Source organism: Chelonia mydas, chromosome 6, assembly GCF_015237465.2.
Source record: "Chelonia mydas isolate rCheMyd1 chromosome 6, rCheMyd1.pri.v2, whole genome shotgun sequence".
NCBI classification, from domain to species: Eukaryota; Metazoa; Chordata; order Testudines; family Cheloniidae; genus Chelonia; species Chelonia mydas.
In genome coordinates this window covers 34,845,745-34,860,726 of record NC_051246.2, presented here as the reverse complement: position 1 = coordinate 34,860,726, position 14,982 = coordinate 34,845,745, and the positions used below count along the sequence as shown (strand labels likewise).

At 41.8% G+C, this 14,982-nt stretch overlaps 1 protein-coding gene across 7 annotated transcripts in view; it reads right to left on the bottom strand.

Annotated features, from left to right (window-relative positions):
- The window catches only part of TUB (TUB bipartite transcription factor), a 250,240-nt gene that overhangs the window by 133,083 nt on the left and 102,175 nt on the right, over positions 1 to 14,982 (bottom strand). The gene's annotated exons all lie outside the window — the stretch shown is intronic.

Genomic DNA, 14,982 nt, shown 5'->3' with positions numbered 1-14,982 from the left:
ACTTTGGATGACCATAAAACGACAATATCCCTTTCTTCAGAGTAGCAAAGCAGAGAAACCTGGACTTTGCCCTACCCACAGATACCTTCCTCCTTCCCCACCCCAATGGAGCACTTTCCATTGACCGATTTAAAAACAACACAAAACAAAAACCCCGGTGTCTTGTTTTAAACCAAGTGAATGAACATTTCTCCAATTCACCTTACTTGCACCTCCCTCACATCCTAAATGCTAAACATTTTCAGGTGGCACAAAGAATCATGATGAGAATCCAGGCAAACAAACCTCTGAAGTGTGTTCTGGCTTTTCAGTGAAATCAACATTACACTTCAGATGTTAGTTTATTTCTGAAAGTGGGGGAGATGCAGTCTCTCCCTCACACTGGGCACGTCACCACTCGGTTATGCGAACAAAGAAGAGTTTGGAACAGCTGTAGGTGCTTTAACAAAAAATGAAGCTTGTCTTCTTTGATAATGTAACTTTCCAGCTGGTCTCTATTTTGTTGTTTTAATATCCTCCTTTGCAGTCTTTGTAATGATCATTTTGGACAGCAGGGCCATTAGTTGCACCAAGGATACTACTTCAGACACAAAAATGAGTTGTAGTACTCTCCACTTGCCAAAAACACACAGAAAATCCAGATTATATGGTATCAGATATACTGTCCATGGGCTCTCTTAATGCACAGGCTAGCCCCCTCTGTGAAAAGAATACAGCAATGCATGAAGGCAGAAACAAATTGCGGTATTATATTGGTCCTTTCAGCTAGAAAGAGGACTGGCATGATGATAAAACCACACTTTATGCTGGAGCAGTGTTATAAAAAAATCCATAGGATTTATCCAATGCCCACTGAAGTGCACGGGGGTCTTTCCACTGCATTTAGTTTGATGTTCTTAAGTTTAGTCTTTATATTGCAAACACGTGCATCCTAAATTTAAACTCCAATGAAATGCTGAAGTACATCACAAGTCAAGATTCACTTTTCCATAGATCCTAAGGCCAGAAGGGACCATTGTGATCATCTAGTCCAGGGGTCTCAAACTCAAATGGCCACAAGGGCCACTACTACATTGGCCCGAGGGCTGCATGTTTGAGACCCCCGATCTAGTTTGACTTCCTGTATAACATAAGCCATAGAACTTCCCCAAAATAATTCCTAGAGCAGATCTTTTAGGAAAAAAGATTCAATTTAAACAGTGATGGAGAATCCGCCATGACCCTTGGTAAATTATTTCTATGGTAAGGTACTCTCACTGTTAAAAAGTACACCTTATTGCCAGTCTGAATTTACCTGGCTTCAGCATCCAGCCATTGGACTGTGATTTACCTTTCTCTGCTAGACTGAAGAGCTCATTATTAAATATTTATTCTTCATGTAGGTATTTATAGATAATATTCAAATCATCACTAAAACCTCCTTTTGGTTAAGCTAAATAGATGGAGTTCCTTGAGTCTGTCACTATAAGGCAAGTTTTCTAATCTTTTAATCATTCTCTTGGATCTTCTCTGAACCCACTCCAATTTATCCAGCCTGAGTCTCATTCGCTTTCCTTCCATTTTACGTGGCAAATATTTTTATCCAAGCTCTGTAAAGAATCTTTCTGTGAGGCTCCCTTACCATGGACATGAACATTTTCCTGGGCATATCATAGCAGAGTTCTTTGAAAAAGTTGAACATTTCTAAAAGCACTGCTTTAACTAAGCAACAACAGTCATGGTGCAGGTCCTGGGGATTAAATGACCATCTAGGAGAAGCTGATTCTCCAAAGATAGTCACTTAATCCTCAGGAGATGCCTTCTGCCAATGCAGTTTAAGTAATTTTTTTTTTTAAGCTTTTCCTGATTTTTCTCTCAGGGGCATGATGCAGCATATTGAAGTCAGTAGGGAAATGGCTACACCGAGTGTGTCCCTTCAATATCTACTCCATGCCATTGTTTTTGTTTTGTCAGGAGATAATTAAATTCCAGTGGGATTTCACAACTAGCTAGGCCACAGGTAACCAGAGGCACCAATGAAGCAATTGTGGATAGGCTGCTTCCCTCCCTGGTGCTGATGGTCTTCATTATGAGAAATGATTGGTGGTCCTTCTTTCCTCCTGCATGTTGAAGGCATATGCTGAGTGACCAGCAGTAGCCCACTCCCCTCTTATGACCAAATCAGACCTCTTCAAGAGACTTGTGAGAAACTCATTATTTGCCTATGATAACTTCTAATTTTTCATTTAGAAATCTGTGTACTACTGTGGCAGTGGGAGCTGGGGAAATAAAATATAAGAAATACCTACTCTGGAAAATACACTTGCTTTGTGACTTCAGCCTACATTTAGCAGTATCCCTCCTGTTCAGTGTGCATGGGAAACCACCTGGGAGAGAGAAGCAGTTTAGATTGCAGTGCCATCGGTATGCTGACGGCATGCAGCTCTACACTCCTTTTTCCACTGGACACAGACAGCGAAATGTCTCTAATTTCCTGGTGCTGGGCTGAGAGAAATACTTGGATGAGGTGAGCTGAAGCTCAATTCAAGTAAGAAAAAGGTGATGTTTCACCCAGAAGTCAGTATCTCAGGAGTTTGACATTGAAGGTACCTGCATTGTTGATAGTTTTGTCCATGCTCCAATCAAAAGTATTCACCATTTAAGGGTATAGTATTTATAGATTCTGATCACCTTTATATTCTCAGCCTTTGACTTCCATGTTGTAATGTACTCTACAACATTGTGAGCAGAATTGTTTGCACTGGCAATTGTACCCACTTGGAAGCCTGTTCACCTGATTTGCTGTAATCAGGTGTTAGACTTCTGAATGGGTGCAATTGTGGACACAAACACTTTCACTTGTAATAAGAACGCAGATGCAGTATTGCACCCAGCATTCTGGGTCTTTATTAGAGTTTCTGTTGATTTATGCCCTGACAAACGCAGGGTCTACTATTGTAACTTGATTTTAAGGAGGACTGTCTTCTTCCATTAGATGTACATTTTTCTAATTCAGTTGTTGTAAATGATGTGAAGCCAAATATGATTTTCTTCTCTCCTTTGATTGAATCCCGTGCTCCTGGAGGTGTTAAATGAATTGTGCAAAGGATATGCCTTCAAGTGCTTAAGAAGTGGTGAAAGATCGCCAAGCAGAAAGTAAAATAAAAACTAAGGTTGTAAGACTCAATTCAGCATTAGAGAGCCAAAAACCTAGATACACATTTTCGTGAGTAGTGATGTTCTCATTCCCACCCAGATCTTGGCACTACTTGCTGTTACTGTTCTGTTCACTATATTCTCATCTGAGTCTCATCCAGAGTCTTTTCATAGTGGGGATGGAGAGAAAGGGGTTGGTAATTTGCCTTCTTTTTAGATTTCCCTGTATATTCTGTCATTTAATTTTTTAAAATATGCTGATTTTTCCAGTTTATAATCACTTACATCCTTTGGTTATCATTAAAATGACATGTCTCTGCTTTTGGATATTCCTTAATACAGATGAGCTGCAGTAATTCTCTTCACAGTTACAAATTTCAGTAACAAGAATCAGGTTTCAGAGTAGCAGCCGTGTTAGTCTGTATTCACAAAAAGAAAAGGAGTACTTGTGGCACCTTAGACTTACAAATTTGAGCATAAGCTTTCGTGAGCTACAGCTCACTTCATCGGATGAAGTGAGCTGTAGCTCACGAAAGCTTATGCTCAAATAAATTTGTTAGTCTCTAAGGTGCCACAAGTACTCCTTTTCTTTTTAGTAACAAGAATATAATTTACCTGTTTAGAGAACTACATGCAAGAATGGAAAAGAAAAATAAGCACTGTGGTCAGCCAATTACTTCATATTTTATATTTCTCTTTTCTGTAAACTTCATAGTTTCAAAAGCCAATCAGCTAAAGGAGTCCGAGTCAAATGTCTTTTACATGAAATTTGTTTTCATCCTTTTACGTACACCCAGGGGCTAAGTTTTGAGACATCTCTTAAAGGTCATAACTGAAGTGAAAAAATGACAGGTACTGTTTAACCTGCAATGCAGAACCATATGCAATAAAACTTTAAAATAAGAAAAATTATAAATAGAACTACCTTGTATAAAATGTTTTCCAAAATTTTTTTTATTTAGAAAGTTGTTTACCAACATTTTATATAACATATGGCAAAACTGTATAAATCAAACACTAATAATTAGAAACGTTCTTTGAATCACATTTTGCTGCTGAACCACCGTGATGAAATCCTTCTGAACTTGTACATCCTTAGAAAGCTGCCAAATTCATTCCTGATATAAACTACTCTCATGTTCACTTGAGTTGTGCTAGGGATGAATTTACAGCAGCATTTAAGTGCTTTTAAATTGTGATTATTCTATTACAACTATCTCAGAAGTTATATATCTAAGGGTATGTCTAGACTAGAGTTTATTATCCTATTTGAACTCTAGTTAATTGAGCCCTGGCGGAAAATCACAAACATTTGCATCCTGGAACAATTGTTTATGGAGTGCCTAGACATAGCATTTGCAATTGTTAGTTAAAGCAAGTTAATTGGCAATTAGCTAACTCAAATTACAACAGAACTACAAGCTCTAGTCTAAATGTACCTTAAGGTTATGTCTACACTGCTATAAAAAACCTGTGGCACAGAGCCCAGGTTAGCTGACTTGGTTTGCAGGGCTCAGGCGGTGGAGTTAAAAATTGCAATGTAGATGTTTGGGCTCGAACTGGAGCACAGGGTCTATGACCCTTCCTCCTCCCGAGGTCTCAGAGCCTGAACTCAGATGTCTACATTGCAATTTTATAGCCTGGCAACCCAAACCTGAGTCAGCTGATTCAAGCCAGCTGCTGCTGTGTTGCGGGTCTTACCACAGCATAGACATATCCCAAGTGAAAGAAAAATACAAGATCCTGAGCAAAAAATCTCTGCTGGCCAAGATGCTGACTTGAAATCTCAAATTTTAGTGTTTTCCTGAAGTCAGCAGAAGCGTGTGTTCTGCATCACTTTGGGACACGCAGCACACCAGATTTTGAATAGAAAAACTGGCCAAAACCACCCTCCAAGCAGACAGTCAGACCTGAGATTTCCTCTTAGTGGTGCACGTTAGTGTACACCATCTACAACCAGAGCTAATGCATACAGCCACAAAACCTGTGGTGGCAGAGGGCAAGATGACTGTTATGTTTCTCTGACCCAGAGATGTGGGGAGGAGTAGAGGCAGGGAGCAGAAAAGCCCACACCCCACTGGTTGTTTTCACAGGAGAACAAAAACAGTAGCACAGGGCAGCTGGATCCTGTACATGAAGTAAGTTCAGCTGTCATGTGTCAGAACACGTGCTCCCTCTTTGGCCGATTGAAAGGGCTATAAAGAATCGGGGAAAATCTGACGGGAGAGCATCCCAGCAAGAGAGAGAGACCTGGTGAATCAGGGTAGACCTGAGAGCACAGAGCCATCACATGGAGCAAATGAAAGGGGCAATCAAGAACTGCCCAGGACAGAAACAGTTTGTAGAGAGCAGAAAATTCTGCAGGCCCTCCCTGGGGAGAGGGAGGAACTGGCTAGGATGCTTGTGGAGGGTCTAGCCAGAAGCCCTTCCTGAGCCAAACAGCCAGTGTGAGGAGGCTGAAAAGTGCTGAGTTGTTGGACTGCGTTGGTGCAGAAGAAAGGAACTGAGTGCTGGTGGACTCACAGCTAGGGAGCCTGGAAAGTCGCTGTATATTTCTGTGTTTTACTGTGAACACTGCGAAAATTGTTTTCAGTGAGGGTTCTATGGACATTTGTAACTGAATAAATTATGCCCCAAGGTGGAATTTTGAGTGGACACTGGGAGACACTGTTCTTTTTATGGCTGGACCAAGGGGAAATTGTCATGCCACAGCCTGCCATAGGAAGTTGCTCCAGAGGGCCGCCCTGTAATAAGTAGTTGAATGTGCTTTCCAATTCAAATACAAACCTGTATAATAGCCGTGTTGTGTAACAAAATACTCTTGCCTTTTCTTCTGACAGAAACGTTGCCTCTGGGAGGCATGGCAGCACATGTCCAGGGCTTTGCAGTTCAGCTTCCCAGCAGAGAAGAAATTAGTAATATAGAGACTGAGTGTTCTCTAAGCATAACTAGCTTTATTTACGTGTATACCCCAGTACTGAAATGAGAGATAATCCATCAGCACAGTCTCTTTCCAAAAGTCAAAACTTGCTTGAACCTAAAGAAAAAGAATTTGCAAGACTGTGTCTAACAGCACCACCTAGTGACACCTGCTATAATAATACCCAAAGGTCTGACCTGGCAGCAGGTTTTGGGTAAAGAAAAAGGGTAAAATCCTGGCCCCACTGAAGTCAAGAGCAGAAGTCATCCTACTGAAGTCAGTGGGACCAGGATTTGACTCAAGATGTTTTCCCAAAAAGACAAATTTGCATAGACCTAAGCAATCTTGAAATTTCTAAAAGATTTTGCTTAAGAGATTGCAGTTCCTTTCATACTACCATACTAGTGTATTATATCTCTCTGATACCTCTGGGCCTGCCACCTATAGCGGTGTGGAGGATTTCACCCTCTTGAACTTCTCTTCTACGCCACTTGCTTCCAGAAAACTTTAGAAGCGCTGCAGCTATCTTTTCCAGCTCTCTGCCAGGTTCCCTTCCAGATGCAGGATTCAGTAACTCTGCTTTTGCCAGGGACTTGGTACTCTTCCAACACCATGTACAGAAAGGTCTGACATGCATGGTGCTGGTAAGAGATCACTCTATTTCCTGACCCCGGTCACTGGATATGGGTCAGTATCTACCAAATTATCCCAATGACAACTGCTACATCTGCTGATCTACATTTCTCACTGAAACATGAGAGCAGGGGAAATGAGAGGGGGAGGGGGGAGAGGCTCTTTCAGAGAACCAGGTCCTGAGGCCTGGATGCTGATGTTCCCCCTTAACCAGTGGTGAGCTGGAGCCGGTTCACGCGAACCAGTTGTTAAATTTTGAAGCTAGTTTAGAACCGGTTGTTAAAGGGGTGGGGAAGCTCAGGTGGGACGGACAGGATGTGGCCCGTGGGACTCTCTGAGCTCTCGGCTGGGGAGGCTCCCCTGTGAATTTTTACTGTCCCGGCAGCACTCCAAGCCTTTGGCGGCGGGTCTTTCACTCGCTCCGGGTCTTTGGCTGCATTTCGGCGGCGGGTCCTTCAGTGCCGCCAAAGACCCAGAGCAAGTGAAGGAACAGCTCATCACTGCCCTTAACTTATGATGTTTTCATGCCTTTTGCGGGGGAGGGGTGACAGCCTCCTGTCCTGCTCTAGATCTCCCTCTCCTTCCCCAGGCTTCCCAATCCTGCCTCTGCACCTACCAATTTTAGCTACAAGCATAGGTGAGGAAGAGAGTTTCATAACTGGGGAAGGAAACCTCTGGATTCAGAATGGAAGAAAGATCAGAACTGAAAGGTGGAGGAACATTCAGAAGAATAGCCTCACATCTGGCTTACCCAAAAGGAACCTTGGTATCCTTTGAGGGCCATTCATTACCAGTCAAGGGATGACCAATGTACATTTTAAAAGCAATCCCCAATGAGTATAGATTTTTCTTACATACTTTTTGGAACATCTGTTCTAAAAATGAAATCAAGTAAAGGAAGGAATGAGAACTAATGACAGGTTTCAGAGTAGCAGCTGTGTTAGTCTGTATTCGCAAAAAGAAAAGAAGTACTTGTGGCACCTTAGAGACTAACCAATTTATTTGAGCATAAGCTTTCGTGAGCTACAGCTCACTTCATTGGATGCTACAGCTCACTTCATCAGATGCATCCGATGAAGTGAGCTGTAGCTCACAAAAGCTTATGTTCAGATAAATTGGTTAGTCTCTAAGGTGCCACAAGTACTCCTTTTCTTAATGAGAACTAAGGTATTCATAGGATGTGATCACCTTGCAATCTTTAATTTTTTCCCCAGAATATTCATTTTACACAAAGAAACTTAGTGACTTTCCCACACTGGAAGTCTGTGGTGGAGCTGGGAATTGAACCTAGGTGTCCCAAGTCTCAGGCAGGTGCCTCAGTCACTGGACCATCCTTCTGTTTCCTACAAGAAGGCATTTACAAGGAACAGGAATGACTGGTGGGGAGATGGCACAGCATGAGATATGGAAAGGAGAATAAGTGATTTTAACCAGCTATTTTAACACACACTTCACAAGTTCTATTCTCAATCTTCACTCTACCTTCTCTGTTAGACACTTCATCCCTGCCATTAACTTTAACCATCCCATTTAAACTCATAATACCCAAATACACGTCTCTTCTGACACAGTTAATAACCACTCTGTCGCCAATGACCAAATGAACTTGTCAAATGTGTCCCACCTTTCTCATCTCAAGCCTCCCATTAGCATTCTTAACACTGGATTCTTCCTTGATTCTGAATTGATGTGTATGTGGCAGTGAATGAGGACAAACATAGGAATGGATTTTAAGCAGCAGTCTGCAACTTTATTAAATAAGACCATAATTTAATATAGGGGAGGGTGCTACCTGCCCTGTCACTCATACTCTCACCTACCAGGTATTTTAATTAGTTCCAGTTATGAGTTTCTACCATATAACTTGAGGTAGATGTTCCTCAGCCTACTCCCTAGGACTCAGAAGAAGACGGCCCTCAGGGGAAGACCTTGTGGCCTTTATGGGCTCGCTCATGAATGCAAGGCCCATCAGTAAAATCCCAGGTCTTTTATTTCTGGGAACTGTTCCTTTTAACTGCACTGGAAACTGGCTGCAAGTTGTGATGAACTAACATCCTTACCAAGTACTATCACTAATTATTAAATCCTATTCCTATTTAAACTTAACTGTGCCTCCATGATGCTGTGGGAAGGGGGAAAATTCTCCAAGCCTCTGCCAATATGGCCACTATGGGAAGCAAAAAAAAAAACACCAAACTTTCCTCACCCCAAAACATGTGATCGGTCGGACTTGCAGCATTTTCAAAACACAGCTCCAGGGCTTCTAATATAGGGTGGGGTGAGTGGTGCTACAGAATGGAGCAAAGAGAAGCTTCACATGGTGCAGGCTAGGGTTTAAATTAATGAAAGGGAAGGGGAGGGGACCAATCAGCTCCCTTCCTCCCCAAGCTAGCCAATAGTTAGAGACTCCAAAGGGGAGGGTCAGCCCTGCGTCCCCTCAACATGTGTTCTCCTCCCCATTCAACTGCTGTCCCAATTGCCACTGGCCCCATTAAGGTTGCCGGGTGGCATTCTCCCACTGTCCCACACGGCCTGTCTGCTAGTCTGCCTGCACATGAATGCCACGGCATCAACTCAACTTCTGCTGAAGTCACCATCACTTGCCTTTATTACCTCTCACCTTGAGCTTTGGAACTCACATCCCTGGAGCCTCCCAACTCACAGTTCTCCATACTCCAGTAGCTTTGTAGTTTTTGCCTTCCTTCTGACATGTACAAAACATGAACAAGTCAACACCACTCTTGCCCCACCCTCCTAAGCAACTGCACTGGATTTCTAGTCACAATAAGACTTTGTTCCTAATTTCCCTTTTTATTTTAGAGCCTTCCATTCCCATCCCAGATCTTTTCCTTGTCCAGCCCTGGCTGCGGCCCTTTCTACACTGTCTTGTCGCTGTTGGGGCGGCTCCTTCCTTCTGGAACAGTCTTCCTGATTCATTCTGCCCCCTTGATGCCATCTCATTTCAAATTTCATATGAAACCTTTTAACCCTTCACTATACCTCTCTGCTGCAGCTATTGTTTTTTTATTTAAGTCTATAACTCTGAAGCATGTTTTGATACAGTTTGTAAGAAAGATGCTACTAAAATAAAGTTGTCTTGTGCGCTGCACTGACACAACGATGGCGCTTGTTTCTTTCACATACAGACCTTGCCACTCTCCATCCTACCTTTGACTTCCATGATGTCATGTGCATGCTACTCTGCTCCTCGCCTCCACTCCTCTACCGCTCTCCTTCATAAAAACATCACTGCGATCTTGCACCCTCGCCTCCCCCCGCCACCACAGATTCCGTGGTTGTGTGTATTCGCTCTGATTTCATCTGGCCCTCCCGCAAAACCCAAACTCATGTTTATGTTTTCAAGGTTTCCCCCCCACACACATACACTTTTAAATACCTCTGTACTTTTGAGTTCTTGACAGCATTGGATAGTACAGTGCAGCAATGCACTAAGTTTGAAAGGTTTCCTCACCACCCACACCTGCATTTCCATGCCAATTGGAAGGAGAAAATATCAGAAGCAATGTGAGAAAGCCTGTACAAGGCTTCAAGCAACCTCTGAATCAGAGAGTTTCAGACTTGTGGTTTATCTAAACCAAACAGGTCTTGCAAAAATGTTGAGGTTTGCCCACCACTAAAATTAATACTTTATCCTGAGACACTTATGTTTTATACTAAGGGTCCATTCCTGTAGATCAGTTTACAGGACTGGACCTTACTACTGCCTGGAGTCCCACCAAAATCAGTGGGGCCCTTACGGGAGTGAGGGCTCACACTTGTAGAACTTCTTACAACGTTGGGCACTTATGTCCTGATCATACAAACACTTATGCATGTGAGTAACATTATTCATGTGACCAGTCTCAATGGAACTACTCTGGGCGTAGTTACTTATGTGCATAGATGATGTGTGGAATCAGGTCCACAGGGCTTGATTCTGCATAGCTGCTAAGCAATGGACTGCTCACATGCTTAAAGTTGGGCACAAGCCTAAGAGCCAGGCTGGATTTTGCTCAGCACCTTCTGCAAGATTGAATCCTTAGTTTGAAAATGCATTTGTTGCATACTACCTGCAAATAGCATTCACCTTTTCTAGTTAGTTCTGCTCAAATACTTTTCAAAAGATTTTAGACTTAACTAAAGAAAATCATCAGCTGAATCTATTCTAAGTGGTTCATATTTAGTTGAAACCATTAACCTCCATAGTAAATATCCTACTGCATTTTGCTGTCCTGCCTTTCTTGTGACAGTACATTAAAATGGATGCATTCAATAATTAGATGCAAATCATTTCTATTATTTTTGAAGATACTTTTATGCAGCACACATGCCTTGTTCAATTTTTCTATGTTGAAACCAAATGCACGTGTTCTCAATTTTCCTTGTTCATAGTAAATAAACTGCAGCAAGAGCAAGAAATTTTTATGTAACAATGTAGTCAAAAGAAATCCATTTTTGAAGCAGATAGAGCAAGAAAACCATGTAGTATCAGGGCATTTGCAGGATGCTGTATTGTTTAACAGACATATTCAAATACCGAATAATGGAGTTCCCATTACAGAAAAGCTGCCATCATGTTTACTATTTTTGATACCAATAGCATTTGACTGATATTTTGCAGACAGTCCTACTGGAAGGAAGGAAAGAATACAGATGTCTATTGCAATTTCATATTCGGTCTAACTCAGTTATGTGGACTACAATGTTTCCCGTAAATGATCAGTGAATTTTATTGCAAGACACCGAATTAGAGGGTAACCAGGCTTTGAATGATGGACAGGTGATGACTGCCCTGTGGCCAAACTTGGCCTAGTAATATAATTTAATAAGTATTTTCAAATCTGCAGATATCACCAAGGGAAGATAGTTGCCCATGGTATAGAAAAAGAATAGTTTAGAGCTTAATTTAACTCTCCACACCACGTCCATATGGTCTTACATTCAGTGCAGGCTTCTCCCTGGGAAATAGCATAGCCTGGATGTGTGGTGTGGAGCACCAGTCACACTGTTGTTGGTCATGCACTGACCTAGCCTGGCCACCTCTTCGATCCAGTGGAACAGCCTCTAGCTGTGAATCTCCTAGTCACTTGAATCTGAGTGGCCTGACCTATCTCAGCACTATGGTTGGTCTGCTTGGAGGAGATATTCAAAGGCTCAAAATAGTTTGTCACCCTTTTCTAAGGGGAGTTCAGTGCCTAACTCCCATTTATGTCTTTGAGAATCTTCCCCTTTGTCCTTATTTTGTAAGGCACAAGCAAGCTAGGAAACGTCCCCTCAGATCAAAGGGGCAGTGCTGAGTGTATTACCTCAACAGCCCTTCCGTTAGAGGGTCTGGCCTAGAAGGGAGTGCATAGGAGGTTTGAATGAGGCTGAGGAAAGAGTCCCTCTGTAGTGCCCCTGAGGCTTACAGAGTCAGGACATTTTTATTAAGGATTTATCAAGCATACTTTACAATGAACATTCTGCTTCAATACTTTTTCCACATATGGCTCAGTGAACCAATACAAATTAAAAAAACTACTTTATATGTATATCTGGGTTTCCCCTGCTCCTCCCCAAACCCCTAGAACAGATGTTTCTAGGATAGAGAGTCACAGGGGATGGAGCTCATGAATGGAAAGAGAATGAAAATCACAGACCATGCCACATTGTAATCCTAAAACCCGGTTTGTGGAGCTAGATGGGGCACATATCTGTCTTAAAAGTTTTCCTGGTAGCATTTGCTATACCAGTCTAACAAGAAAACAGATTATTTGTCGAAATTAACAGAGTTCCCTTAAAACCAGTCTCTTTATTTCATTCATTGGCTGGGCAGCACTTTGTCACAAACTAAGGGTTTTATGGTCCCAGTCTCACTATGGGGAAGGGGAGGATATTCCTGGAAGCATCTGTGAGGATGTATCTCCTGAATGCTCCTGTCATGGAAGCAAAGCCACTGGAGATTCAGAATTAGGAAGGGCTGGGGCCTTCCACATGCACAGAGGAAGAGGAACCATAGGAACGAGCCACCCATCCGCCCTGACCGGGGTCATCCACACTTCTCCCAGACCCACTACCTTCAGAACACAAGAGCAGGCCATTTTCCTATGTTTCTATCAGCTGTTGCCTTACCTGCCCTGTGCTTGTGGTTTTGGACAATCTGGAAGACATGGAGGAGGAGTTACGGATGCCTAGGACAACTGTGGCTTATGCTGAACTTTACTGTTTGCTACTAAAAGAGCATGATATGGAGTTATGATGCTCAATTCTTCCTCCTCAGCGGCGAGACCAAATATCCCCATTCCTGGCAGCTACATGGAAAGCAGGAACATACCACCTAGCTTACCATTCCCCTTTCCATTTGCCCCCTTGTTCTGTGGAATTTCTGCAGTCTTCCACCATGCCACACACCAGTAAGCAGCTCTTAGGAGCTCATGTCAGCCTACAGTAAAGATGGTTCTTCAGTAAACTATATTTAATAACTTCTTACAATGTATTAGGATTTAAGACGCTTAACACTAGTGACTAAAGAGTGTTTAGAACATATAGCAGTTTTCTATAAGCGATGATGTCTTGTTTAGCCTTCCACGCAGGTAGGATATAAACCACAAAATTCAGGTCTGGATTTCAGAGAAGCAAGCATATGAAAAGGGCCATTTGCAAAATCCATCCTCTCATCTGGGTTCAGATTTCAAAAAACACTTTTCCCTCCCACCTCCAAATTTGTGGAGGTTGATAGATTCCAAGGCCAGAAGGGACGACTGTGATCATCTAGTTATAAACACAGGCCATAGAACTTCCCTGCAATAATTCCTAGAGCACATATCTTTTAGAAAAACATTCAACCTTGATTTAGAAATTGCTAGTGATGGAGAATCCACCATGACCCTTGGCAAATTGTTCCAGTATGAATTTGTCTGGCTTCAGTTTCCAACCATTGGACAGTGTTCTACCTTTCTCTGCTTGATTGAAGAGCCCACTATTAAATATCTGTTCCTCATGGAGATACTTATAGACTGCACTCAAGTCAATTAAGCCCCTTAATCTTCTCTTTTAGGTTAAATAGATTGAGCGCTTTGCTTCTATCACTATGAGGCAAATTTTCTGATCTTTTTATCATTCTCAGGGCTCTTCTCTGAATCCTCTCCAATCTATCAGCATCTTTCTTGCATTTTGGACACCAGAACTGGACACAGTATTCCAGCAGCAGTAGCACCAGTGCCAAATATAGAGGTAAAATAACCTCTTTACTCTTACTCGAGATTCCCCTGTTTATCCATACCAGGATTGCATTAGCTCTTTTGGCCACAGTGTCACACTGAGAACTCATGTTCAGGTGATTATCTACCACAACCACCAAATCTTTTTCAGAGACACTGCTTCCCAGGATAGAGTCCCTCATCCTTTAAATCTGCCCTACCCACTTTGTTTCTAGATGTATACATTTAGTCATATTCAAATGAATATTTTTTTCTTGCACTGAGTTTACCAAGCGATCAAGATTGCTCTGGATCAGTGACCTGTCATCTTCATTATTTACCATTCTCCTAACTTTTGTGTCATCTGCCAGCTTTTGTGTTTTCTTCCAGGTCATTGATAAAGATGTTAAATAACATAGGGCCAAGAACTGATCCCTGCTGGCCCCCAGTAGACACATACCCAGTCAATGGCAATTATGTGTTTACAATTACACTTTCAGATCTATTAGTTTTAATCCATTTAATGTGTGTCATATTGATTTTATATTGTTCTAGTTTTTAATCAAAATGGCATGCGGTACCAAATCAAACACCTTAGAGAAGTCAATACTATTAACCATATCTATAATCTTGTTAAAAATATATATCCAGTTAGTTTGACAGGTTCTATTTTCCATAAAACTATGTTAAAATCTGAGTTTCTGGTTTGGTCCCATCTCTCATATTCCTCTAAACCTAAACTAAATTAAAATGCATCCACTGAACTGTCTGATAAGCCAAGTATGTACTTTACCAGTCTAAGTTTTCATCTTATCAAAAAAGGCATACAGAACTTCAAAATGACAAACGACAAATTTCTAGAAGTCAGCATCCAAAGTGTCTGACTGAAAGCACGAATGCTCCTTGTGTTTGCTGAGGTTGGTTCTTAAATCAGTCAGTGGTGACACACAGATACCCAAGGCAAGTATATGGGCAGCTGAACCCCAGATAAATAAAAATACAATTAATGGCCCAGGAATGAGATTTCTGAAAATTGGAAATAAGGAGATAGACAAGACTGACATGGATAGCAGAGAAAAGTGAATTACTCACCAACTTTAAACAGCACATTGTCTT